This window comes from Toxorhynchites rutilus, chromosome 1 (assembly GCF_029784135.1).
Source record: "Toxorhynchites rutilus septentrionalis strain SRP chromosome 1, ASM2978413v1, whole genome shotgun sequence".
Classification (NCBI taxonomy): Eukaryota; Metazoa; Arthropoda; class Insecta; order Diptera; family Culicidae; genus Toxorhynchites; species Toxorhynchites rutilus.
In genome coordinates, this window is record NC_073744.1 from 58,307,790 (window position 1) to 58,335,157 (window position 27,368).

Here is a 27,368-nt window from a genome sequence, read left to right on the forward strand (position 1 = left end):
TAAAATATCTGTATTATTAATAATTTTATTTTCTTTATTCATTTTTATTAATTTTTATTACACCAAACAGTTGAAACTTCTAATAACATGTATGGACAATGACACGCTTTGTTACAGAGATAAAATAATAAGCATAAATATACTTTTTGTTTATGCAAAATGTAGATTTTTTTTCCATTATGTGCTTTATCGCGTTTTCTTACTTGTGTTCTCCAGATTCTCTTTTCGTATGATTTGTTCATGTTCATAGTTACATTAATTTTCCTCAGCATCGAAGTACTCAAATCTCCGCATCGATCTTCATGTCTCATTTTTTTTACGTTGCTCTTTGCGTTTTCCAGTAAGTGTCTTTTGAATGACGAAAGTGATTCTGATCTGCTCATTTTGGAATATTTCATCGATTTGCTCTTCATTCTTCCTCATGTTTGTTATTCGCGTGTGTATGCGTTCGCTTGATTTTTTTTCTCCTCTTCTGTGTGTATGGTTGTCTCTGCTTTTTCAGCGCTCTCTGTTGGCTTGTTCTTTCTTCTAGTTTGAAACGGTTTTATTATGTGCGTCAACCACTTGTAGGTAGTTTTTAGTGTTTATTTTGGGTTTTATGTTTAATTTTTTTTTCTCTAGGAATCGACCATTATATTACAGTTTTCTTACTTTTTTACAATTTTCTCTGTTTTTGCTTCTTTTGTGTAAGTAGTTTGTTCTCGCTTTTTGGGATTTCCCTTAAATTTTATTTATAATTTTGATAGAAATTTTGAGAAAACATATTCTCAAACGTAAAAATTGTATGTTCATGTTCTTATATATATTGTTTAATGATACTTTGTTCAACAGAATCGTCTTTCCTTGTCGTGTGATTTAGGTTTATTTCAACTTTTTCGCTCAAAATTTACTTTATACTAGATTTCAGCTTTAGTCGTAGGTTTTTTCTTTTCATTATACAATAAGATCATCACTTAATTAATTAATGAAACAAAAAAATCGGTTTAAAACGCAAAATATTTTCACTTTTTTGTACGTTTTTCACACGGTCATAATCATCTGACGTTTTGTTTTTCATCCTATTATCAAAACTTCGGCATATGTTTTCCCCTAAAATTAACGCGTTCCGTGTTGTTCTTGCTCTTACATGTTTTTTAGAATCCGAATAATGATACGATTCTTTGCATGCATCTCGTATAATTCTCTGGTTTGGTTGGGTATTTTTCTTTTTTATTTTCGAAAAAAAATCTCTTCTTGTTTTTAAAATTAATAAGTATTACGCAGAATATATAGAGAAATATTCGATTCGTTTAATGTTGTTTCTCTACAGTGAGAAGGATTTAGCGATTGCTCAGAAGGATCTGCCCCGAACACTGAAACCCGTCACCCCAATCATCTGCGATGGTTGCCTATACCACATTCGATAGATTATTTACAATGATTAGGTTAGATTCCTGGACGCTGGTGTCCTTATTGTTACGTCTGCAATGATTTGTGGGCCTAAATGTACGTTGTTTGTTTTTGTTTTCTTGTTTAGTATAAATTAGGTTATTACTGCCAAAAGTTTATAATATGTTCACATTTTTTATTTATCTAATTCTTCTTCTATCTTCAGGTTTGACTGAATACGCTTTACAATTTTGGGTCGCTTATAAATTTATGATACACTAACGATTACAAAATATTAATACAAAAATACTCTTTTGCCATACTTGCTTTTCTCGTTTCAGTGATAGTGGTTCTGAGCTTCTTTTTTTTACAGTTTTTAAATCTATAGAAAGTCTTGGTTTCATAGTATTATTCCGTGGTGACTTTGGTTGGGCAGGTTACGTTTTCCAGTGAACGGTAAGCTGAATCGTCATTGCAATGTTACTCTTCGAAACTGACTCACAACGTTTGTTTTTTTTTCTTATTTTTGTTTATTTTCCTTTTTTTGCATCATTTCTTTGCCTCGAGTTGTTCCTAAGTAATTTTTGCGCGCAATCATTTTACACTAAATTTTATGGTGTTCCACGATGTTCAGAATTTTTCCCGCTACCATTTTATATAACTTGAACCAAATGAACTTAGTCAACGTGTGGTTTTCTCTGAATGATTGTTTCGAGCCTGACTATTTCGTTTTGGTACTGGTGTTTGGTTGTTGTTGTTCCTCAATAACTGCGCTTGATATCAAAATTTCCAAAAACATAACCTCAATTATGACCTTTTGTCAGATGTTCTTCCTTTTGTTTTTGCATTCCATCTTCACAGGAAGCCTGTTGTTTGAAATATTTCTGCATATTTTCTCTTCAAGTTCATTAATAAAAAAAATCCAACGGTGGTAATAAAACTCAAACGAACACTCATAACGGATTCAAATCTACTTCAACAGAGCCGAGTAAAGGGAAAAAAACTAAATGTTAGAAAGATATATATATATATATATATATATATATATATATATATATATATATATATATATATATTCGACCGAAAGTTGTTTCTCCCGAAAACTGTTTGTTCAAAAAGTTTGCCAGTTTTATTGTTGTACCGAAAAATTAAACCGTCCGAATAATTGTGCTGCGACTAATTTTGTTCCGAGTTTGGTTGCCTGGAATTGGCCGCACTATTGTGAACCTGTCTATTGTTAGTGTTGAGTAGGTCAAACGCCAGAGAGTGGTATTGAACTTTTGGGTGCTAATGGCTGGATTGGTTTGGAATCGTTGTTCCCTTTCGCTTGGACAGGTGGAAAAAGATCCACTGCCTTAATCTTGTGGATATTCCTGTCCAGGGTTGCCACAAATACAGAATATTCTGTATTTTACAGATTTTTCGCCAAATTTGACATACAGAATCTGTATATACAGAATTAAAGATTTTCAACAAAGATACATAATTTACAGAGTATTGAAAAAAAAAATTTCAATATTAAATTTATTACAGTGCATTTTTTTGACATAGTACTATGTCTTTGATTTCTATATAGGGGGGTAACTCTACGAAAAATGTAACGATTCATTGATAGTTTTCAAACGCATATTACCCAAAATCGTTATTGCGACACATGTTGTGTTATATACCATTGGACAGCTAATTTATCCAGAATTGTTTGGCTGAATATAGTGAAAAAAGTTAACAATTTGACAATTCAATTGGGTATGTTTTTTTCGATTTTACTAGTCTCGTTTTCCCCCACAACGCAGCGAGCAATCTTTTTGCCTACAATTAGGCGTTAGCTCATAATGTGATTAGATGCGTATTATGAATTGTTCCCAATTTGCCGATAATAGGCATTTATCAGTTGTCAGAATCAATGGAGGGATGATTTAGGAATGGTCTTGAAGATGATATTGTGTATATCAATGTTATGAAGAGAAAAATCGGAAAATTTTCGGAAAACTCTGAAGGAAGGTCGGAAAATTGATTTTCCATATGTTTTAAAATTACATCATAACAAGCGTTGTCGGTCCATTCGATGTTTGCGCTACTGAAATTGATCTTTGTTTGAAAGTGAAAATGGATTTTCACGCGAAATAACTCACTCCTATATCTTTTATCTTCTATATCTATATAAATGAAAATGGAATGCCAAATGTGTTGCTAAGTGCAAAACCCGAAGAAGGAATGGTCCGATTTGAGTCGTCTTTATTTTGTTGTATTTGTCTTGGCCCATAGATCAATATAGCGGATAGAAAAATCGAAAAATTTTCGGAAAACTCTGAAGGAAGTTCAGAAAATTCGGTAAATTGAATACCCATATGTTCGAAAATTACATCGTGATGAGCGTTGTTAGTCCATTCGATGTTTGCGCTAACGAAACTGATCTTTGTTTGAAGGTGGAAATGGATTTTCAGATTTTCAGGAATAACGCATTCCTATCTATATAAATAGAAAAGGAAGGCCAAATGTGTTGCTAATCGCAAAATCCGAAGAAGGAAATGTCCCTTTTGAGCCGTCTTTGTTTTGTTATATTTGTTGTATTCTGCCCATAGAACAATGTTATAATGAGAAAAAGTTTAGAAATTTGTTCTGAAGAATTCATATCAAAACAATCATTTTGAGCGGTACGAAGTTCACCGGGTCAGCTAGTGAAGATACAAAAATGTTGAACCATATGCCATTTTTTCATTTGTTAGAATGAAAAGGTAGAACATGAAGGCAAAATTCAACAAAACCATGTATAAACATCATACAATTTAGAGGATTTAAAAAAAAACCTTTTTATGATTTATTTTGTTGTATTGATATGACTTTGACAACAAATAAAAAATAATTCAAATGAAAATTCAAATTAATTTTCATTGAATTTTTTTCGCTAGCTTTTTTTTGATACAGATTTTTTATATATATATTTTTTGTTCAAAATACAGATATGCAGATTTTTTCAGAAAATTTTACAGAATTAAATGTGGCAACCCTGTTCCTGTTATATCGAGAAATTAAGTGGAGAGTTCGTTCTTCGAATGGCTGATTGATAATTACCATAGACTTTTATTCGAATTTTAGATTTTGTGTAGCTGTCAAATGCTACAATCTTCCATTGATAGAACGAGACTGACTGTTAGAAGTATGATGCTCCTTGTCAAAATTTTGGGAATTTTTAATTTGTCTTTTTTCAATTTTATATGAACTATTTGTTTTAAGACCAACGAACCGAAGGGAGGAAGTACCAGATAGGCAATAGATTGGTACAGTCAAATTCAAATTCATTTTTCTTCGGTTCAAGTTTAACTTCCGTTGATCAACAAGTAGGATTTCTGTTTGAAGCACACCGAGTTCCCCCGAAGGTAATGATCTGACAATCAAATTTTCCCAAAAAGCCAGGTTCTGTTCGAAAATATGACCGTGAAATCATTGTTGCACGATGGAAACGAAATTCAAACATTCGCGAGAGCTTCGCTAACTCGCAGCTTCCAATTCCGATCTTGGTCCATTTGCCGTCACACGCAAAAGTAATTTCCTGAGTGCATCCACTGTTCTTCTTCTTCTCAGCAGCCGGTGCAAGGGAAGAACACCACTCTTCAGCGTTTATATGAGATGGAGTTGCACAAAATTAACCGTTTGCTATTGTTGTTTTCTGTGTGTGAGTTTTATTTTCAACCGTTTCCTGTTTATTTATTATTTGCGATGGTAAGAGTAGTAGTTCCAATATCGAATATTATTTGTTCTATTTCACGTATGTAGTAATTGTTGTTAGTGATACACATTGTACGTATTACTGATTATATTTACTTTCAAACTGTTACTGTATTTTGGTTTTGCAATATTTTTACTTGATTTTGTTCTGTTACGATAGATTTGACACATTAATATGAGTAGATCCGATTGGAACACTTTGTGTATGCTGCAAATTGAGAAAATAAAAGTTGAGAGCATTGAAAAATCGCCAAAAGTTCTTACAATTTTTCTGTTTCTTCAATTCGTTCATTTGATTCCAATGTGATTATTGTGTATGCGTTGCACATACATCTACTCATTGGTAGAGGAAATTATGCAATGTACTAAATCAAAATAAAATTCTAATCCAGGTAATCCGAAATGGTTGGGTGTACGAAACTAAATCCAATTTTGCTCGCAAGCGTGTCATTATTACCAGCATTTACTGTTGTTTTTGTTTCTTTTTTTTCATAAAATTTTGGCACAAACGTTTCTTCTTCTCTCGCAAAAGATTTTCAACTACATTACTTCCGAGTAGTTTTAAGATTTTTTTTCTCTATTATCTGTGGTTTTTGCTTCAAATATTTTTAGGTACTTTATTCTATTTCAACTTAAAAATATATTTCCCGGTGAGAAAAATCCTCCGCCGAGAAGTTTTGTGTGTGTGTGTATTCGGTTCGTAAAAATGAAAATCGGTAAATAAAGATGTGTTTAAGTATTTACATCTTAACTCCAGACCAAGTCTTGCCCGCTGAGATGTTACGGGGGCAGTCCCGTGCGAGCATTTGCATTTTGACGATGCGCCCTCAAGTAAGTTTGTGTTGGAGTATCTAAGAGATTAAATAAGTATGAAACGCGTACCCGCCGCCTCGAGCATGACGTTTCGGACCAAAATCATATGGTGAACAGCATCCCCTCGTAATGGCGTCGGGTATCTTCTGGTCTATTGTTTGTCGTACAAAGTATAAACGCTTGCTGTTTGTGGGATTCTCTTTTTGTTGTGCTTTCTTGTTGTTGTTGTTGTAATTTTGCTTTGCTTGTATTCGTATTTTCATTCTATTCTTTTTTATCCGGCTTCACATTCTCATCCTCACGGTAGCAGCATTCGTCCCGCGAGTGGATCTCTTGGTGGTGACGACAATTTGCAGCTCTGTCTAAACGTGTTGATAGTTCCCCCACGTGCAACGTTAATGCATTTGTGTGTCTCACAAAACATTTTATGGAAAACAATTATGGTGGTTACGTATTACAAAATAGAAATGAAATTTCCCAAGAAGTACCGAAAATATTTCGTTGTTTCTAGATTTGCCCCAGCTCGTGTTTTTTTTGCTTCTCTTGCTTCTTATGATTTGAAGTTTGGCTGAGCCGACAAAATACTAGTTATGCATCATTATATGTGTCTTCTAAAGATGTTAGTGTCATGCATACTCATTGTGCCAAATTGTGCCAAAACATGTTTTGGATAAGACTGATAAAAACGGAAAACCAGTTCAAATCAGAATGTTGGAATTGCTTCAGTTTCTGTTTTCATCTGTTTGTGTTTTGCTGTAACTTTTTTACGATAAAAGCATGTATTTCAATGAAATAATTTATGGCAATTCTGTTTGGTTTTCTTTTAGATATCGAGTTTAAGTACTGTTGTTTTTTTTCTTCATTTGCTGTAGGTTTTGCCCTGCTGAGAAATAATTTTTGAATACTTCTGATTATTTGATACTATTTACTGTTTGTGTCTGTGTTTATTTCATTTCATCATTAATTTGTTTTAAATAGAGAATAAATACATATGTGTGTGATTGATTGTGTGATTAAAATTAGATTACAAAAAATAAGTAGTTCCGTTGTCCCGGCCGCAGACCGAGTGTCCGAGCGTGCATCTGGCGCGTGAGCCATTTTTAGGAATCATCAAAAATCCAGCTCTGTTCTAACTCATTCTGAATCGCAACGCACTCAAACCCCAGTAGGACATGATGAGGAGCTTTGTTTTTGGTCTGCCAAAAGTTTATATCAATTTTATGTGTTTCAGCTGCTTCCGCTGCTCAATTCAAGGAATATTAGCTCGAACGAGAAATCGGGTTCTTCAGATGGCCCAGGGTCGATTGTTCGAAATCGTTATGCTTCAGTTTTCAAAAAATGTATCTCTCGAGGTTCGGTCCTCCCTACTCTTCATGTGGCGTGTGTTCAAAGGTTCACTCCCTTAACTCTACTAAAGATAGTTTTTGACCCAACGCGCAGTGTTCGCTCTTCCAAAATCTCACTGGACCGGGTTCGGATTTGCATTTTCTTCATGTTTAGTTTATTTTTATAGTTGTGATTTGAATAATTATTGGATTTTTGCTGCGTTTGTGATACTCTTTTTTTTCTTGCATTTCAAACGAAAACCTAGTTGTTTGTTTCACATCAAGCTTCCTTCGAATATAATTTGATTCGATAATTATTAGTAGTATGGATGAATGTGTTTCTTCAATTTTTTTTTCTTCATATTTTGCATCAGGTGAGTTGACGATTCTTCAATACATTTTGTTCTCTGATATTTAGTAAAAAAAAAACAAAATTGGGTTCCAATACTACGTTGCGTTATCATTACAAGTAAACTGAGACAAACATGAAAGCAATAATAGGATCAACAAACGTAATGTAACAAAATCTTTTTCTTCCATTCTTTACTTCCTACTAAATTGAACTAAGAGTGTAGTGCTCTCTTGCTGGGTTCTGGTAACTTATTGCATCAGAGTCAATCAAATAGAGTAACACATTGTTTTGCATTTCGGGTTGATTTTTCTAACACAATAAAAATTATGTTTTAATCAATTCTTCATACTCCTACTCCACTTCCGAATTAGTATCCCTGCGTTGGTTCTGTCGTTCGCATATGGCAATATAAGTTTACTTAAAATTAGATTTTTACCATGAAAATTTTCACAATGCTGTTACAATCATTCTGTTTGCTCGTTTTTTCGTGAACAGTTAAAAATTTCTTCTTTATTCATCCGCTTTCGATAAGTTTTTGGAAATTTTTCTTTTAATTTTTTTTGAGTGTGTGTTCGTGGTAGATACAATCAATCAATTTGCTTTCGCTGTTTACTTGTTTATCAGTAACGCTTTGCTGTAGCTTTGTTGTGTGTGTGGGTGTGTTTTGCAGTTGTCAATTATACCTTTGTTCTCGTTTACTGCTGTTTGATGAGATCTAAGGCGAAACTAAGAGTCTCCTAAAAGAAAAATCTTAACCTTGCAGACCGGAGATATCCATGTTATATGGGATGTGCATCCTGCCCTTGGGGTGAGCTTTGGGGGAGAAGGTAAAACAATCAGTTTGGATACAAATGGAGAGTAGAATTGGTAGCTTGCTTATGATATTTCAATAGATTCGTGTGTTCGTAGATTGTTTGAATATTTCTTTAGTATGCTTTATTTACTGAATACTACTTACTATTCACTTGTCGACTTTTTATATATTTGAAGGATTTATCTGTTCCGCATTCTCTGAATTAGATTATGGTTTCTTTCAGCTGTCGCATATGTGGAGCTTTGCTCCAATGCGGCAGTCACATAAATGATCAACTTTTGGATTAATTTATTCCATGTTTACGTTTATTTAATACGTAACAATATAATTTTGGATTTTTTTTTCACCATACACTCTTATTTCACTTTTTTTTCATTTTTTAGTGTCATAGTGCATACGTTGTGTTATTTCTAAAGATTTGCCTGCTGATTTCGTATGAATGTGTGTGTGTTTGTGTGAGAAACAAAAAATCCGGTTCGACTATTGCATGTAGTTGGAATGGTTTTGTTCACTTTTGCCGTGATTGAAAATTGACTTAACAACTTAGAAAAACAACACCGGATCGCACACAAACAGTCGTGCATTTTGGTGGGGCGAGAAGTCTATTAAGGGCCCGTTTTTATTTATTTTTTATTCTCTTTTTTATATATAAAACTTATTTATTTACTTTTCTTTTTGTAAAAATCAACATTCTATATTTGTTATTATTATTTTTTTCTTGAAGGCACTTTAGATCGGACGTGGTGGCCCAAGTATGTGTTTGCCGTTTTGGTTGAAAAACATACAATTTTGTGTACTGTAATTTTGATTCGTGGTGGTTGATGTGTTGCTATTGCAATTTTACTGCCAAATGTGTATTCGATCGCGACTGCCAGATGTTGAACGCGTCTTTGCTCCAAACGTTTCGCCGGCCGCCGATTGCGACCGACGGTAAACAAACTGAAAAGTCTAAACATCGTTTTGGTTTTATTTCTTTTGTTTGCCTTCAGTGTTACTATTGCAAGAACGGTTTTGGATTGTGTCAGAGATAAAAAACATGGCTATTTCTGTTTTGAGAATGCTCGGCTGTTTGTGTGGGTACGATCGCAACTGAAACTCGGTTGTGTGTTGGCTTCATTCGAGCATCCGAATGACAGCTCGCCTAGTTTGTGTTGCCATTCATATTGAAGCTGTTATTCCGTCAAATGATCATGAATAGTATTACTTGATCACATTTTGCGTATAGTTTTAGTGTTCGTCAAAGGTTCCATCACGAATAATATGCAATATACACTGTTCGAAGGTTAGCAAAATTTAGTATCCCTTACCAATAGACAAGTAGTTGATTGGCATTTTTATATTTCACCTAAACATTTTTTCCCAAAGCAGTGAATGACGTTTCCTGTTTTGTGTCGTACGGGGCACCTAAAAACAACCATGCCAAATATTGGTTTATCGAAATGAAAGAAATAGAAAGGAGTTTCCGCCCACAGTTTTAGTTCAGAAGCATTTTCAGCAACTGTAAATAGTATGCATGCACATTCGCACATCATTCAAAACAATTCACAATTAGTGAGGTTAGAAATGTGGCTCAGATAAGTGAGATTGGTTTTCGTGAATTTTTATGCGTATGGGGAAAAGCAGGTAAAGTGAACACCCTAAGGAATATGTCCATTCACAGCGTCCACATGACGCTACAATCCCCGTCCTTAGAAAAATATTATAGCTCAACTAATTTTTGTTCAAGATATCAAACGGCTACCGGATAACAGCAACTAGTGCAACCTGATGGATAACGAAACATACTTCAAACAGAATTCAAAAACGCTTCCAGGGCCATTCTACACGAAATGGGCGAAGTAGGAGGTGGACGATGGTGAATGCACACTTGCGCTGGGTTCTAATATCCAATTCGTCGAGTAATTCGTGTGAAAAAAATCTTTAAGGAGGAGGGAAAAGTTTCCCAAACCATAGAGGAATCCAGAAAAAGTTGTGCAGCAGCATCCAGGAAATGCACAACCGCTACTGTGCAAAATTTGATTGAAGGTCTTTCGTCAAAAGTTCTATAGAGCATAATTTTTTGACTTATGCTAGCTACACTATTGCTTCACATTGAACTGATCTTCAATAATCCAAAAACAAAAGTTGAATTAATAATCGCGTTTTATTTTTATTCACAAATGGATGTTGCGAAAGATTTTTCGATACAGTCTTTCAATGGGATAGATTTATACGTTGTTTCATGACTAAATTTGTTTGACTAATTATTGAGAATTAATCGCTGGAGTCAAACGAAACATCTGTTTCCTCTTCTAGAATATATGAACAGTCGTTCAAACTGCTGATTTGTCGAAGATATCAGGTCGTATAGAATACATTTCACGGGAAATTCCTTAAACACGATGGGCGCAAAATTACATTCGAATGCTTACCGTGAGGGAAATTTCGGTTTCATTCATCATTTACAACATATGACAGTTTCATGTACAACAACAACAACTAAGAATAGGAAAATCAAGAAGTATCAATTGTGTTTAGTGAAATTATCGAAACTTAAGCACTGATTCATTTTACCAACCCTGTTCCTTTTAACCACATTTCTCCTACCCATCTTAGAGCATGGCTGAAAATAATCGATCGAGTACTGTTTTATTATTATTGAATTCACAAAGTTCAGAGCGTTGAGTTTGGTGAAAATGCATACAATATTTTCAATTTAGGAATGCGGAATGATAACTATCATGGATACCCCAATATATTAATTCTTCGACGCATACGTGAGTACATTGGAGAAAAACATTAGTAAGTGCAGCTACCAAATCTTTAGTAATCGAAACATTGGTAAAATGTACACATTTTTTGTACATATTACCAAATCCTTGGGAAACTAATGTCAAATGTACATCCCTACCAACGATTCGTACATTTTACTTCATAGCATGAGTAACTTTGAGTATTTTCATGCTTAGCAACTGTGTGTATGTGCATTCGCCATATCTCTTGTGGAAGCGATGCAATTCGGAGGTAAGCAGTTTGTTTTGTTTTAATTATAATTATAATTGTATATTTCTTTTAAGTCGCGAAGCTTTTTTTGTTTGAAGAAATGTAGGACCACACAGAATACAGCCCTCAAAAAGAACGATAATATGTCGCCAAGTAGCAGCGGTGTTTCAAAACGGAGTAGATATGTTTGTACTGGCACTTATTCAACTGAACTGAACTCGAAAAAATACATTCCTGCGCCCATCGATGGTGAAACCATTGGCATATCACTTAAACTAGGTAAATTGTGGGCGTACTTATCATTCCCGCGAACGAAACGAAACCAAATCTGTCTTTTTTTCCTTCTAGGATGACTTAAAGAGTTTCCGGGAGCCGGCTATGTAAACTTCTTCAGTAATTCTTCAGCCGGTCAGCTGAATTAGCGAATTTTACGAACAATTCTTGTGCTAAGAAAACTCCAGGCGGCATCGGCAAAAATACCAGCGCAGATATCAATTACAAAATTGCCTATCATCCAGCAGAAAAATCCTTCGAGCGAGAAAGTGAACTCATCCGCCAACTCATGTGCCAACATAAACCAGAGCCCATATATGTGATGGAAATAAATTAACAAGACATAACCTTTTTCATCGTAATTATTGAAAATACAATAATAATACGAATGCACCCCGATTTCAATAAATTGGGTGTAGGCCCAAAATCCCGAAAGCAGGATCGAAGTTGGGCCGATATTCGGGTACATGATTTGACACATGTATTTGCCAATTTACTCGCGTAAAATATACGAATAATTAGTACGGTCGAAAATGACTAACGAATTGCTGTTATTTACTAGAGAATTTGTAATTTGTAATATATACTAATTCAGTGGTCGTCAAAATTCGTTTAGAAAAAATGTAAACTGTCACAAAGTTGAATAAGAGACTCTCATCATCAACGGGTAAAATGGACATCTGATGATATATCTCGTGCAATTTCTCTACATGTTGCTGGAGCCAAAGCATACCGATGGCTCTTGTCACGAGGGTTTCTTCTGCCTATAGTTTCGACCCTCCATAATTGGGCAGGAAAGTATAAGCTTATTTCAGGTGTTTTGACGGAGGTACTGAGACTATTGGGAACTAGTGAACATTGCGAAAAAGAACGGGTTTGCAAAATATCATTCGATGAAATAAAGGTCGAATCTGCGTATGAGTACCACTGGAGCCAAATTTCGAAACCGTCAAAGTTCGTCCAGGTGGGAATAATCCGTGGATGATACAAAAATTGGAAACAAGCCATCTACTACAATTTTGATACTGGTATGACATCAACTAAAACAACGAACATAATCGTGGAGGCGTAGTGGTAAAATTCATACCACTCACGCTAAAGGTCACGAGTTCAATTCTCACTCCCGACATTCTTCCAAAAATGGAAGTAAAGTGACGAACCAGCCAAAAGTGTTGAAAGTCACTATAATACAGATAAAAAAAACGACATAATCGAAATTAGATTTCACTTTGTTGCGATTGTTTTTGACATGGGTCCCACCAACAGGCTCATTGGCGAGAGCTTCACATCAGGTGTGAAAAATCCTGTTTCACAGTTTCAAATTTTCCCTTTCGCAGATCCTGCACATGTCATGATACTCATTCGAATTCACTTCCTGGATACTGGTGATTTAATCGATGAAGATGAAATAAGACACTGGATATCCTCCAAGCCGGTTGTCGAGTTGTTGAAACTCCAGCCAAATGACCTGAAGATTTGCCATAAAATCACATTGACCCATTTAGATCTCAAAGATGCTACGCTTCAAAAAGTAAAACACGCGATACAGCATTTATTGAATACTGTCTCACAAGAAATCAGGAGAGCTATGGGCCTAGGTGCGATAGCAGCACAAGATGCTTTGATAACCAGTGATTCAATAAAAATAATGCATGACTGGTTTGATTATTTTAATTCGTCATCGGCAACGAAGGCTATGAGAGAAAGGCTGAGTACATTCGACTATACATACCAGGTCCATCAAATAATCACACGTAAGATCAATCAACTGATCTCTAGTTTACGAACTCCAAATAAGCGCACCCTTTTAGACAAGGTCAAGATTGGATAATGTTTCTGCCCAAAAGAGTAAGTTACAATTGGGCTGGGAACCGCTTTCGAGTAAACACTACCAATTCGGCAAGAATTCAAATTACCCAAGGAGACAACTTGTCTAAGGGATTTTGCAATGGACTTTGAAAGTTTTCGGCCTGCGAACCCTTTACGGTAACCACACCGTCATCTGTAAGCTGTCTTAGCGTACATTGTCCTGCCAAACAAATGTCAATATCTTTCACAAAAAAATTATGAAGTAAAGAAACGGAGACATGAGCATCGGGGCAGACCTATACAACTATTTGTGGAAGTTGAAGTTCATTCGCTTTTCTGACAACAAATTGTACATAAAAATTATTTAAAATTCCAGGAAGTCCACATCTGTGCAGATTGTCTTACATAATTTCAATGGAAACCGAATCAAAAGCTCCCTTAATGTCCAGGAATACTGAAGCCCGTTGCTACTTGTGCGCAAAAGCCAGTTGTATATCTATCGAAAGCAACGGTAGATAATCGTTTGTTCCTTTGCTCTTGCGAAACCTGAATTGTGTACTTGATAGCAAATTATTTGTCTCGATCCTTTGATCGATTCTTCGAAGGGTAAATTTCTCCAACAATTTTCTAATGCACGAAAGCATAGGTGCACAATAATATAACGATATAAACTTTCTCCCTACAAAATTGTAATGCATGAAAACTCTAGCGAACTGAATTAGTACCTGAAGGAAATAACGTGTCGCTGGTAACCGTAAACCGAATCTCCTTTCCCGTCATTCACTGCTCTGGTTCGCTTTCAATTGCTCGGGCTAATTTGGAATTTCGAAGAAAAATTTCCAATCTAAATTAGGTGTTAAATCAAAATTTCCACATGAAATGTCGCTGTGACTGTGCGTTCACACTCAATCGCCAATTATTACCAGTTCAAGATGCGTTTATCTAAACATTTCATAATCATTTTTCGAAAAATAAACCACTTTCAAATATGAATTTCTATACTGCTGTAAACTGAACGATAACGGGCTTATTAACTCAACCATACGAATGTTCTTCTAAACAGAGGAAGAGCTTCAGCCGAGCAGACGGAATGGGAGTTCCACCGGCTGACCAGAAGCTCTTCAGCAGTAAAGTCGTATTACACGCATACTTCAGGCGCGTGTATTTTGGTGGTGGCATCCTGTAAATCATAAATCTCAAAGATTATTTCTCCATCCTATTGCTGATCGTAAACATACGGCGAGTGATTGCCTACACAACGCTCGCCTCAATAACTAACCGAAAACCTGTTTGAGAACTAAAATCTAGAACAAACTGAAACGTCTCTTCCGACAGGCCACGACACCCATGAGGTTTCCAAACCCCGAGCGAGCGTGGTCAGCCGTGCGTATAAGAAGTTCTGCCGGTTTCCAAATTGGTTGTTGTTTTTTTTTTGAATAGTGGCCTAGACTTTGGTTCATTTGTTTTTTTTTTTTAGAAATAACCGCTACCATGACTTTTTTCTTTGAATTTTCTGTTATCTCTAGTATTTTTTTTCTTGGAAATAATTTACAGTTACATTCTGCGTTTCATGAATGCTGTTTGTTCAGCATTATATCATAATAATTCCACAGAAAGTTTTCCTCAGCTTCACGTAAGATTGGCTTCCAACAGTTTCACATATAGTATATCCCACAATGAAAACTTTTTTTTCGAGTTCATTGTGCTGTTCTTTCTGGGTGTTTTTTATATTATATTTTGATAAATAATGTTTTAGCATTGCACGCTAAAGATTTTCTCCCTTTTCAACCAGACTCTACTGATTCGCTAGTGTACGTTTGATTTCTTCCATTCCATCAGATGTTGATTCTAGTGAATGTTTTTTTTCTTTCTCTGTGTGTGTGTGTGTTTATACTCGCCGTTTGCCCCTTTTGAAATAACGTCGTTTTACTAATTACATCATTTCTCGATAATCTGACTGGACAATGAATCCTGCCGCTGTCTTGCGTTGTTTGTTTATGTTTAATTTAATTGGATAAAACAAAACGAAAAATAATTGTTTTTTGCTATTCATTCACGTTCTTTGTCATGTTCATCTACGCTTGATGTGTATGATTTAGTTCTTCCTATTTTTACATTTTTTGGCCTTACATCGTTTATGCGCACACCTTTCGCTCCGATGACGACCTCCGTGGGTGTGATCCAGTGTATATGTTCTCGTGTCGTGGATGCTGAAATGTATACAGTCGGATAGAAATCATGATCAGGATTACAATTGGTCCTTCTCTTGTTTTCCCATTTCTTAAACTTGTTTGTTTAGAATGTGGTTCGTTTTTTTTTTCAATTAATAAAATGACACGCAAAATATCTTCTCATCAAATGTTATCGTCTGTTGGTTTACATCCATTGAACTGAAGTACAATAAAACTATCCATCGTCCATAACACGATGTGAAACAAGCGTAGTATAACGCGTAAACCAGGACGAAACAAAAATAAAATATCGAACAACATTAGATTCATATCATTTTGACTCAGACCTCCCACTCACCCGATGAACATATCTGTTCGCATGTTATCGATTCCGATTTATTGTTTTGCTTTTCCCCGTTTGTCATACAGCAAATCATCACACTAGTAGGATTTTCGTTAATTAATTATTCAATAGTTTTTGCTTATTCACATTTTTTATGATTTTTCATGTTTCTTTTTGTATATAAGAAAATATAATTTAAGGCAGATTTTGGTAAAAATTACACACAATCATTTTTGTTTCTTTTTACTCTTAGTTTTGTTTCGTCAAAATTGGTTTAAATGTATGTTTTCTCCGTGTTTTTGTTTTAAACTTTAATAATTTACTCTTATTTACGTTTTTTTTCTCTTCTTCTCCATACTTTCATTAAAGATAAGGCGCGAAGGTGCTTCAAATAAGCTTGTACTTTTTTCGTGATATTTTTAGACCGGGAATCCCAAACATTGCCGAGAACGTGTTTTTTTTATTTGTTTCATTTTGTTTCGTTTTATTTTGTTTTTTTCCTCTATGATGTACACAAAATCGAAACGAAAATTGTCTCCAAAAGTTCCGAAAAATGAGTTGTCCAACCAAAGGATTTCACTGTTTCCGCTGTGTTTGTCAAATTTCTTATTTTCTCCAGTTATATATTGTCGTTTTGAATATTTTTATGGTTATCAAAACTGTTTTTGTTTCTGTGGAATCTGTAACTGAGGAGTAATGTAGACCTCTATTCCAAATCATTTCACTAAGTGATGCTGTTTTGTTTTCGACTGATGAATTTGGCCAGAACTGAACCTTTCCGGCAGCCGGGTGGGGGGTGAATCGCAAGAATGCAGAGCTTGAAACTTGCATGAATAACCATTCCGCACTTTAATCTCAATCAACATGCATTGGAAATAATGCGTTTTCAGAACAAACCCTAAACGTTTTGTTTGTTTTCTACGGAGTGATATTTATCTTAATCCCATGATTTCATGTTTCAAATTGACTGTAGAAAATATTCAAATTGAAAACTTGCGTATTCGATTGTTACAGAATCTTATCGATGTCAAATAGAGACGGAATTATATTTTTGTCTGCAAATTAGAAAACTTGAGAAATTCCTCCAAATTTCTTTTCCAAATCTGGGGTCTCGTGTCCAGAATACGATCCAATCTTGGGAACCGTAAACCTATACAAGCTCAATATAGTCCGTTGTGTCCGTTCTTGGACAGTTTGAAAAGGCAAAAATAACTTTCACCCCACCCGAATCGTTGCTGTTGAAACCAGTTCAGCGACTCTTCCTCCTCTCCGATTATATCTCATCTAAATTTGTAATTTTCAGACTTGTCAAATTTTGCCGACAATTATAACTTCGATCTGTTTTCCTCTGTGTTTGATATTTCCTTCTTTTTTCTCTAATTTTCGCCGTAATGGCTTGAAACAGTTTAATTTTGAGTTAAATTTTGATCGCTTATTCAATAGCATGGTTTTGTCGAGTTGTGTTTATTCCTCGTGTAAGCACCCTTATAGAAATAATAAGGAATGTCCTTTTTATTTGTATCGCTCGTTTCGTATTGATCTTAGCATACATTCAATTTTTTCTTCCAGATGTTACCCCCTTTTTTTCGCTTCTCGATGATGTTGATACGCCACCAGATGGTATCCTTCAAATAGTGATCTTTTATCCTTGATATTATTCAAATGTGTGCATTTGTGTGTAAATCAACTAAATCTGTTTAATCGTAACGGAACATTTCCCAACAACATAAGCCCGAAAAGGCGAACCCCTCGAAGTTTCCCCCGAGTGTGTAGCACTTTAAAAATGTCCGGTAGAAATTCTTCGTTACTATATTTATTAATGTTGTCCAAAATATGGCCGAAACTGTTGCTGTATATCTGCTTCGTAATATTTATTCTAAATGGTAAAATGGAACAACAAAAACGGGTGTCCGCTTCACTGCGCCCTCAACCGAGATCTGGATCGTTGAGTAGCCCAAAACGACGCCCCCTCTTTGAAATCATTCATAAACAATGGAAATGGATCCTCACGTCGATTCTCCGTGTGTTTTTTCTCTCCTTTTATCCTGCTCCCCATCGATCTTCGTGTTTGAATGTTGTTTTAGTTGTTCGATATCTTCGTATTTTTCTGGTCACATTTTTGTTGGTTTGTGAAAATAAAAGAACCAAGCGACTGTGTCTGTGATTTCAATGAAATAATTGCTTGTTTTGCGCATTGTTTATCAATATTCATTCTGTGTGTTTAAATTTGCTGAGAATGGTAATCCAGAAAACCAAAAGAAAAATGTTCTCACCAACATTAGTTCAAATCGTTAGTCTCACACCGCGGCAACTAGATGGCGCTGTTGCTCGGTGGAAGATGGTGTGACAGTTGGGTAGGAAAGCTCATTTCGCTCCTCCAGCAGGTGGCAGTGCTGAACAGTAAGTATGTTGACGGTGGTAGGCAATCAATGTGAAGTATTGTTGTTTTCGATTCGCCATTTCTAGTGTTGTTATTTCAGAGAGCCGAAATGCCACCTTCCGCCCCAAGTTTTGATTTGAATTCTTCGGGCGACATTAGATGTTAGCTAGCATTTATGTTTTCGATCTTTATTCTCTAACTTGCCATTGTTATTTAATCCTACTGTTTTTTTATCATTAATTTAATTACTATCAGTAAATATGCGTTTCAATCATCATGACCTAAGACTAGCAAACAACGTAAATCAATCTGGAAATTAAAAATTGTTTTGTACAACTGCTTCGTGTTGAAACTGGCTGAAAATGCATTTTTCGTCCGGGAATGCACCATTCCTAGCTCAAAAAAATGCGTCGATTATGCGTCAAATCAGATTACATATGAATTATTTCACTCAAAAACCGAAACTTCTTGATTGCTCTATGGTTTGCAATTCGGTTGCGGATGTTTCGGCGAAATTAGACACTCCTTTTTGATACCTACAAAACAAATATAATGCGAACTGCCGTCGCAATATGGCGACAGTTCGCTTGAACCTTTGCTATTGATTGGTTGTTTTTGGTTTTGTGTGGGAACGAAAAAGAACTACGTCAGTTGCTGTTTTGGTTTTGGTATAATTACGGTTTATTTTTCGTATATGGTTGCAAAAACTAAAACTCAGTCGGCTCAGCGGTGATTATATGTGAGAATATGAATGAATACAAATTATGCTGCGTTTTGTGTGACCCTGTATGGTTGGTTTGTAACGAGAACTTAACGGTCTTGGTTCGGGTTCCAAATATTATATGTTCCAGTATATGTATGAATTGCCCACTGAAATTAGTAGCTTCTCAACCATGTTTATTTTTGTTTTACTTGTACCACTGAGCCGACATTATATTGAGCTTGTATTATTGAGTGTATGTTCATTTTATACATGCCTCTTGTCCAGTTTTTAGCTGAACGAGGGGTGAATTGCTGGTATTTCTCATGGAATAATTCGAAAACAACACAAAACCGAACCAAACGATGTGAAACATAGTTAAATGTGTACTGTTCGAAAGGAATTATAACATTACATGTCTGGACTTGTTTATCGTTTTCGTATTCGCTTCTTTTGTTTTCTCTAAAATGTTAAAATATTCTCATATGGATTCAATTTGGGGCTTTTGTTTCTTTTTCCCCTATTTGTTACTTTTTGGTTTAAAATATACAATAATTTGAGGTAGATTTTAGATTTCACGAAAAGTAGATAAAAATATTGAAACTGTCAAACGCAACAGTAACGTTCCAACTTAGTAGATATCGTTTTGTTTTGCAACGGTATAGTTCTCAACTGTCGAGACGTTTTGTTTTGCTGTTATTAAGGGCTCATTTCGTTGAACTTATTTGTTTGAAACGTAATAATTGAACCAAACTTCGAAGTGGTCACGTGAAACTAAATCACTTGGACTGCAGCGATTACAAGCATATATATTTGTTTATGCCCGAGCACTGATGGTTACTCAGTTAGCTGAGTGCAAAGTGACTACTCACGCTTTTATACATTTCTACAACTTCCGCTTAGCTGCATCGATTCCTTCTGTTCCTCGTCTTCCGTGTTGTCTTCATCGGTTCTAGCACGCAACTTTTCGCGCGTCCGGCGTCTAAACAATAATTGGTTAAACTATCGTTTCCATTCCAGCTCTTCTGTTGTTTGCTTATTTATTTTTCTTCGTGTGACAATAATGATAGACTGAATTGTACTTTGCTATGATGGCAAATTACTTTTCCTCATAATTTTATTCTTCCAGGTCTATTTGGTCCGGACCGAGACTTGCGATGGCCTTAGAGGTGCCCCAGGGTCCAACCGATCGCTTCACCCGGTCCTGACGAACTAAAACATAGTTGTGCAGGGAAAATGATTACTTTCATTCGAGATCTTCATATACCACTTTGTTTATTTCTCTGTGTTTCATATTGGTTTAAATCTGCGCTAAATATACACATGGTTCTGTATAAGGTCAACCGTATTGACCACTATCTGCGGGTACCAACTCCCCGGAACCTGCACCTGAGCGCGCGCGTTTGTTGTTGCAGTCGTGCGGACCCAACCGTACACAACCGAGAGAAACGACGGCACCCGGCAGGCAGGCAGGCCGGAGCTACTACGGTGGCCCCAGAAGTGGTCCGTGCGTGGTCTTGTGACGGCGCGGTGAAACCCTTTTGTTTTCATATATGCATATTTAGATGGTAATGTACAAAAAAGTTTTCGTTTTCATGAACATATGCTGTTGATGTTTTTTTTTTCACACTAAATTTTTACATGGCTTTCGTCATTCATGGTGTTATTGTTATTCTGCTTGTGTCAATGGTGGATGATCTCACACATGACGGAATCAATAACATCCGATAGCAGTCGCTCCCTCTGCTTGCGAGCGACCGTGGTGTAGTCACTATTGGTAGTTCGAGTATCGATCGCATAGATGGCAACACTGAGTGCTGCCGATCGAGTGCTTACTCTCTGTCTAGTCTGGGTGTTTTGTATGTTACAATGGTTGCTTCACTATTGCTGAGACTCGGTTCAGTATAGTTTGATCGTAAAGTTTCCACACTTGGGCAGAATGAATTTAGTACTTTAATACAAATTGCTGGGCTGCCAATATTCGGAGATGGTTACTGTATGTTAGATCCCACCAGTTTTCGACTCTCTGATTTCTATAATAGTGTTTGACGGTGTTTGGAGGTTGTAATTGTTGAAAATACGGCAATCGAAGATTTCATGAAATTGTTTTCTTTCGCGTGTTTGCTACTCCCGACTGTGAAACGGGCTTATCAGTAGAGTTGTTGATTTTAGTTTTGTTCGAGGACTATCAATGTACAAGGATGCGTAGTCTTCCATTCCTGTATTATTAGCTTACAGGTTATTCAGTTAATATTCTACTACAATCCAATCACATCCAATTTGTATATTAAAATTGCTAGATATACCTAGAACTGATCGTAAACACTAAAATGTTTCATCATTTCGCATTCACTTATATCGCTTTGGATTCAATTTTACGTGTATTAATTGTGTACGCTAAATTTGATTTGTTTCAGTTTCATTTATTTGAGTTATTTTATATTTTTTTATGTTCATCCATTGCTGGATTCCGCTTATATTAAGCCTATTGTAAATTTTCATTTTGGTTTCCTTATCGCTCCCGTTTCTTAAAATATCGTTTGTGTTTATTGCAATCGAAAACAAGATTGTATTGTTGAAATTGTAATATTTTAAAAGTTTTCTGGCACTATTGTTGAAATTATTATTGGTTTGACATTGTTTCTATTTCGGCTGTGCATTTTTTGCTGCGCTATAGATATTTTTGTTCTGTTTTGTCACTTGATTTGTATCTGCGGCACAAGTACATTTAAAAATGTCACCTATTTGTATTTGTTTTGTTTTACTTTTTCTGTTTGTATGTTTGTTCTAACGAAACAATCAAAGTGTGTTCTAGAACGGTGCAAATTAAACTAAACTGTTCCTGTCAGCTATAATAAGAAAACGACATCCAACGGTTTGTGGTTAGTGTTGTTAAACTGAAAACTTTGCGGTTCGGTAGCGGCGAGGGTGGTTTTTCTGACTTTTTAGCCGACTGGGACTCGCCGGAATCCGAAGCAAGTCTGCCTGTTGATGTTGTTTGCTTTTCGATTACTGGTGTTCCGGTCTACATGTTTGCTCCAATTTCGATTCCATTCTAGTGATTGCAGACTGCTCGGAAAACAGGCGGTTTCTCGGCGGTTTTTTTTATTGTGGCTAATATAGCATAATTGGGAAATAAAAATGAAAAGTCCAAATGTGTTGCTAAGCGCAAAATCCGAAAAAGGAATGGCCCGATTTGAGCCGTTTTTATTTTGTTGTATTCGTCGTTCCCGTAGATCAATATAGCAGAGAGAAAAAATCGGAAAATTTTCGGAAAACTCTGAAGGATGGTCGAAAATTTGGATTCCCATATGTTCGAAAATTTCATCATAATAAGCGTTGTCAGCCCATACGATGTTTGCGCTAACGAAATAGATCTTTGTTCGAAGGTGGAAATGGATTATCAGGCGAAACAACGCACTCCTATAGCTTCTATCTATCTATCCTTATAAATAAGAATGTAAGGCCAAAGGTAAGCGAAAAATCCAAACAATCAATGTTATGTAAAAGTTCAAATTTTGAAATTTTATCAAACATGTATTCTACGCATCGAAGAAACCTGTTATTTGCAAATGAATCAATAATTTTGAGCAAAAATTGTGTCTGAAAAAAAATGTATATTATAATGACGAGTTTTGGTAGTAGTGATTGGAAAATTATAGTAAAAGGAAATTGTGAAGGGTTTTTTCTAACATTCCAATTCACGTAGTCACTTGTTCATGTTTGAAACGAGAAATTGATTAACCATTGTTAATCGGAACGATTAAACGATTGAAATTAACAGTGTTTCAATATTTTCTAACTATTATATATTTTCAATCTACTGGCGCTACACATTCAGAAGTGTTTGATTGAAGTTTCAAAAATATCTCAAAACGTCACCACCTGAAAATTATCCCTACCCATACACATATTTTCTGTTAAAATATTCAGTGAATTCCATATCCTATTGGATAACATTTACTCACATTCCGAAACCTGATCGTATTTGAAACTTTGCAAATCGATCAAGATCGACTTTTCCATTCTGCAATCTGTTCGGGAATCAAACCCAACCGACATATGTCAAAGGAGCAAAACATCATTGACGCAAAACGAACTTCAGAATAATTCCGTATTCGTGGAGCTATTTACTCTATCAGTTAAGAAGGCCCGAGGGCAGTTTCCAATTGTAGAAATTTGGATGCAGATTAAAGATTAGATTAGTCGTTCTGATCTTTAGTAAACTATTTTTCGTTGAGTTTATTGATATTTCCGCTAAATTCCATCATTATCATTATCAGACACAATTTCAGTACATGATTTGTTCACCGCTTTGCAGAAAATTTGCCACTCCATCACGTAGAACACATGTTTGATACGAAATAGTTCATTTCGTGATTTTTCTTTTAAAATCGTATTTATCCAAAAATTTATCCGAAAATCCATTTCCATTTTTGCTTCATAGTAATGCACCACGAAGCTCAATGTTGTCAATGGGGCTTTCACCCTCATTCCGGAACCCGATCGGATTTGAAACATCGCGTTCGAGATTGACTTTTCCACAGATCACTTGTAGACTGCATAGGGGAAGTGGGGGCATAGTGGTCACCCTAAGGAATATGCCCATTTTCAGCGTCCACATACCGCTTCAATTCCCGTTTTCCGAAGAATATTATAGTTCAACTCATTGTTCTTCAAGACAGCAAACGGCTTTCACTTAAAAAATTCAAAATAGTACATTTTTCATCATTATAAAAAAAGGTGAAAATTCGAACATTTTTTTATTTTGACATGCGACAGCTCTAGTGAAGTACAGGGTGACTCTAAAGTCACTAAATTCTTCAAACATAAGGTGACTATCAATACGGCATTCATAGTCAATAGTTATACTACCAAACAAGCAGGTGACCACTTTGCCCCCACTACCCCTATGTATTAGTCAATCTGTTGGGCAGGCGAAAGTGACAGCAGCATAAGATGAATACGGATCGACAAGAGCATTTTTTTTGTTTTAATTGTTTTAGTGTAACAATAACAAAAGATAGCGATACCGATACCGTATATACCTAACATGCGAACATATGTGGCTTTCATTTCTGTGCTGGGGTGTAAGTTTTAAGAATTCGAAAACGAGAGCGTGACGCCTGGATTGCAAGGTTTCGAACGTTGATACCTCTTTGTCGGCTGAACGGAGTGGTATGATAATCACTCCATTCGAAAGACAAAATGTCCTAGAGTTATATGACTGTTAATTAATGACCCGAAAATTTGTTTGAATAGTTTTAAAATTGCTTTGAAGACAGGCTATTGAATTCACACAAATCTGTATACAAGCTGGCGCCCGCCCGGAAATCCATTGAGTTGTGATTGGAAAGCGACGTGAAGATGGTCTCGCTCGCTCGTTTAAACACTATGCCCTCCTTTCCCAATTCCATTTCTTTTCTGCAACTGAACTGAACGGAGCATTTAGCGAAAATCGAGGTATCGATGATAATTCGATACGGATGGGTGCCATTGGCTATGGATTTGATAGTGAAGAAATCGAAATGTTTGATTTGATGTAGTGGATATTTCACCACATCGAAGAAATCACATTGATGAAAGTAGTATTATAAAATTATTTGTTTACAAATGCCGCAATCGATCGTCGTTTACAATTGTAGGGAAGGGGGTATTATTTTTGTTCAGTAATTCCAATGAGGAAACTATTCCGTTAATAATTCTACTCCGGATCCACGAAAATGAATGATAATCATTTCATACAAAAGATAATATGCCCAAGAGGTAAATTATTGCTGCTTAATGACTTGAAAAATTGTTTCAATGGCTTTAAAATTGCTTGGAAAACAGGCTTATGAAATCACAAATCTGTATACAAATTGGTGCCCGCTCGGAAGACCAATTCAGGAACGTCGTTTGATGTTTGCTGAAACGGGCACGGTTTACTGAGGAGCGTCGAACGATAGTGAAGTGTCTTTGTCAAGGCAGGTGGAGAAAAATTTTGTATTCGGTTGTCCCCAAGGGGCCCTTCTCAGAGCTAGAGACGACTGAACTGCGAACGCTTATAGTCTCCATAATGCAACAACAAGAAAAAGAAGTGGAAAAAATCCATTAAGTTGTGATTGCGAAGTGACATGAGACTGGTCTCGGTAGCTCGTCAAGCACTATGCTATGCTTTCCTAATCCCATTTCTTTTCTGCCGACGGACTGAACGGAGCCGCATTTTTTGGTAAAAGCAGCAGCTCTATTATAGAATGCCGCTATCGAGCGATGATTCTAATTGTCGGGGTTGGAGGGACAGTATTATTTGCGCTGGGTATTTCCATAATTCATTTTAATTAGTAGGGGACTTTTAAATACAAAATAAAATTAGTAGAGTAATGAATGAACTGCCAAGCACTGTTTCTCTTTGAATAATCACTCTGTGGGTTTCTTAAGAAGATGTGGTCACTTTTCTTAAGAAGAAAAGTTGAAGTTATCGAAGTTCATCTAATTTTGATCTTTTATTGAGCTCGATAAGTCCAAAGATGTATTAATTTTAATATTGTTACTCCCAATGAAATGGTTTCTATATAAAGTATTGTGAATATTTCCATTTAATTATACATTGTGTATGTTTTGGTATGTACTTAATATTTTTCCTCAATAACAAGGACACATATGGTATACAGTGACTTAAACTTCATACCCCCGTGCAGATCTCTTTTCATCACTTTTGAAAGTCGAAAACAAGCTTTCGAATCATTCTATTTAGATAATACTTTAAACATCTTTTTAAAGCTTAAGCCTTCAGCTTTTGAAATGTTTTACTAACATATTTTTATCTTGATGTAGATGAACGATATTTTTATATCGGGAAGAAATGAATTTTTTTTTCTGTTTTCCAAACATTTTGAATGATAACAATTGTTTTTCCTAACCAACTTAATAGCAAATCCAATTAACCTTATCAATCAGCCTTCGTTTGGTTCCTATAAGGTGCGTGTAGGACCTTCCCATATTATAGATATTTTTGTTCGAAAGAAAAATTATCCCTTCTTCTTTGATGATGAATAATTCAATAAACAATCGCACTGCAAGCAGAACAGTAGTTTTGAAAACTCCAACACATACTGTATATGTTTAATTTGTTGCTTTGACGAAAATAATTTTATGTTATTTTTTCATCAATTTTGAAAAAGTGCCAAAAAACGAGGGTTTCAGAAAATCATCTGTAATTTTCTCAACATTGCAGTAAGTTCTAATGTTAGCAAGAAAACTTTTAGCCTTATGAATCCTGAAAATATCTGTAAACGTTTCATGCATTCAGCCGTTTTTAGCCGATTTCCCAAAATTTGGAGTAAATTAGAGCAACTCTTCATCGTATATTTCATCAGAAGTCCTTAAAGGTCCTACAGGAAAGTTATAGGGATCAGCTGAAAGCTGGTTAATTAGTTTAAATGAATTATATTATTATCTAAATAGAATGTTTCGAAAGTTTGTTTTCGACTTTCAAAAGTAATGAAAAAAGCTCTGTATGATGGAGTACGAACTCGAGTTTGAGTCACTGTGAATAGAATATTGACACAAAAGTTCATTTGACTGTTATTCGAAATTCTGCGTTTCAACAATTTATCAATTTCAATTTTTTTAATTTATCAATATTTTTTGTGATGAGATCTGTCATTAGAATAGAAAAAGTGCATAAATAAAAAAAGTTTTCAAGATTCTGCTGTTTCTTAAAAATTCGCGGTGATTTGAAGGTGGTATTTGGATATTAGATTAGTTTGGAAGTACTGATAAATGCAGATGTCTTAATAGTTTTTTTTGCCACCTGTATGTAACCGGAATAAAAATGGGGGATGAAATTGGTTTATTTAGTCAAACAGTTCATATCACACATAACACCTCAAGTTCACATGTTTTTGAGATTCATAGTGAATGCTTCAAGAATGCTGATTTTTTCTTCTAAATCTGACAATCCATAAGCCATGTAGGTTGAAGTATGATCGTATAAGAATTTTTGCGAATGGACCATTAATAGTGTTTTTATAATGAGCTAGATAAAACCAATTCTAGAGTTTCCACAATATTTTCAATACCTTCAAAACTTTCAAAATTGGGGATGTTTGAAGATTGGTTTGGAAAAAAATAGTAAATGCAGATGACAAGTGGCGTAGCGTGACCGGGTGTTACCCGAGGCGGTTGTCTTAGGTGCCACCCCTTACAATCAAACCTTGTTATCAAGTGTTTGTTTCGGTTTTCAATGGAAAATCAAATTTATCGAACCCAGAAATTTATTTATTCAATAGTAGATGAAGGGAACATAATGCCTTCACGTTTCTCGCCTT

At 35.6% G+C, this 27,368-nt stretch overlaps 1 protein-coding gene and 1 long non-coding RNA gene across 3 annotated transcripts in view; both read right to left on the reverse strand.

The window, feature by feature from the left end:
• The window catches only part of LOC129777322 (uncharacterized), a 294,287-nt gene that overhangs the window by 8,182 nt on the left and 258,737 nt on the right, over positions 1 to 27,368 (reverse strand). The window lies entirely within an intron of this gene.
• Positions 1 to 27,368, reverse strand: part of LOC129777309 (homeobox protein prospero) — a 248,256-nt gene continuing 220,888 nt past the window's right edge. For both annotated transcript variants that reach the window (XM_055783543.1, XM_055783535.1), the window contains one exon: positions 1 to 27,368. This exon is cut by the window's right edge. The gene's annotated coding sequence lies outside the window, so the exon portion shown is untranslated.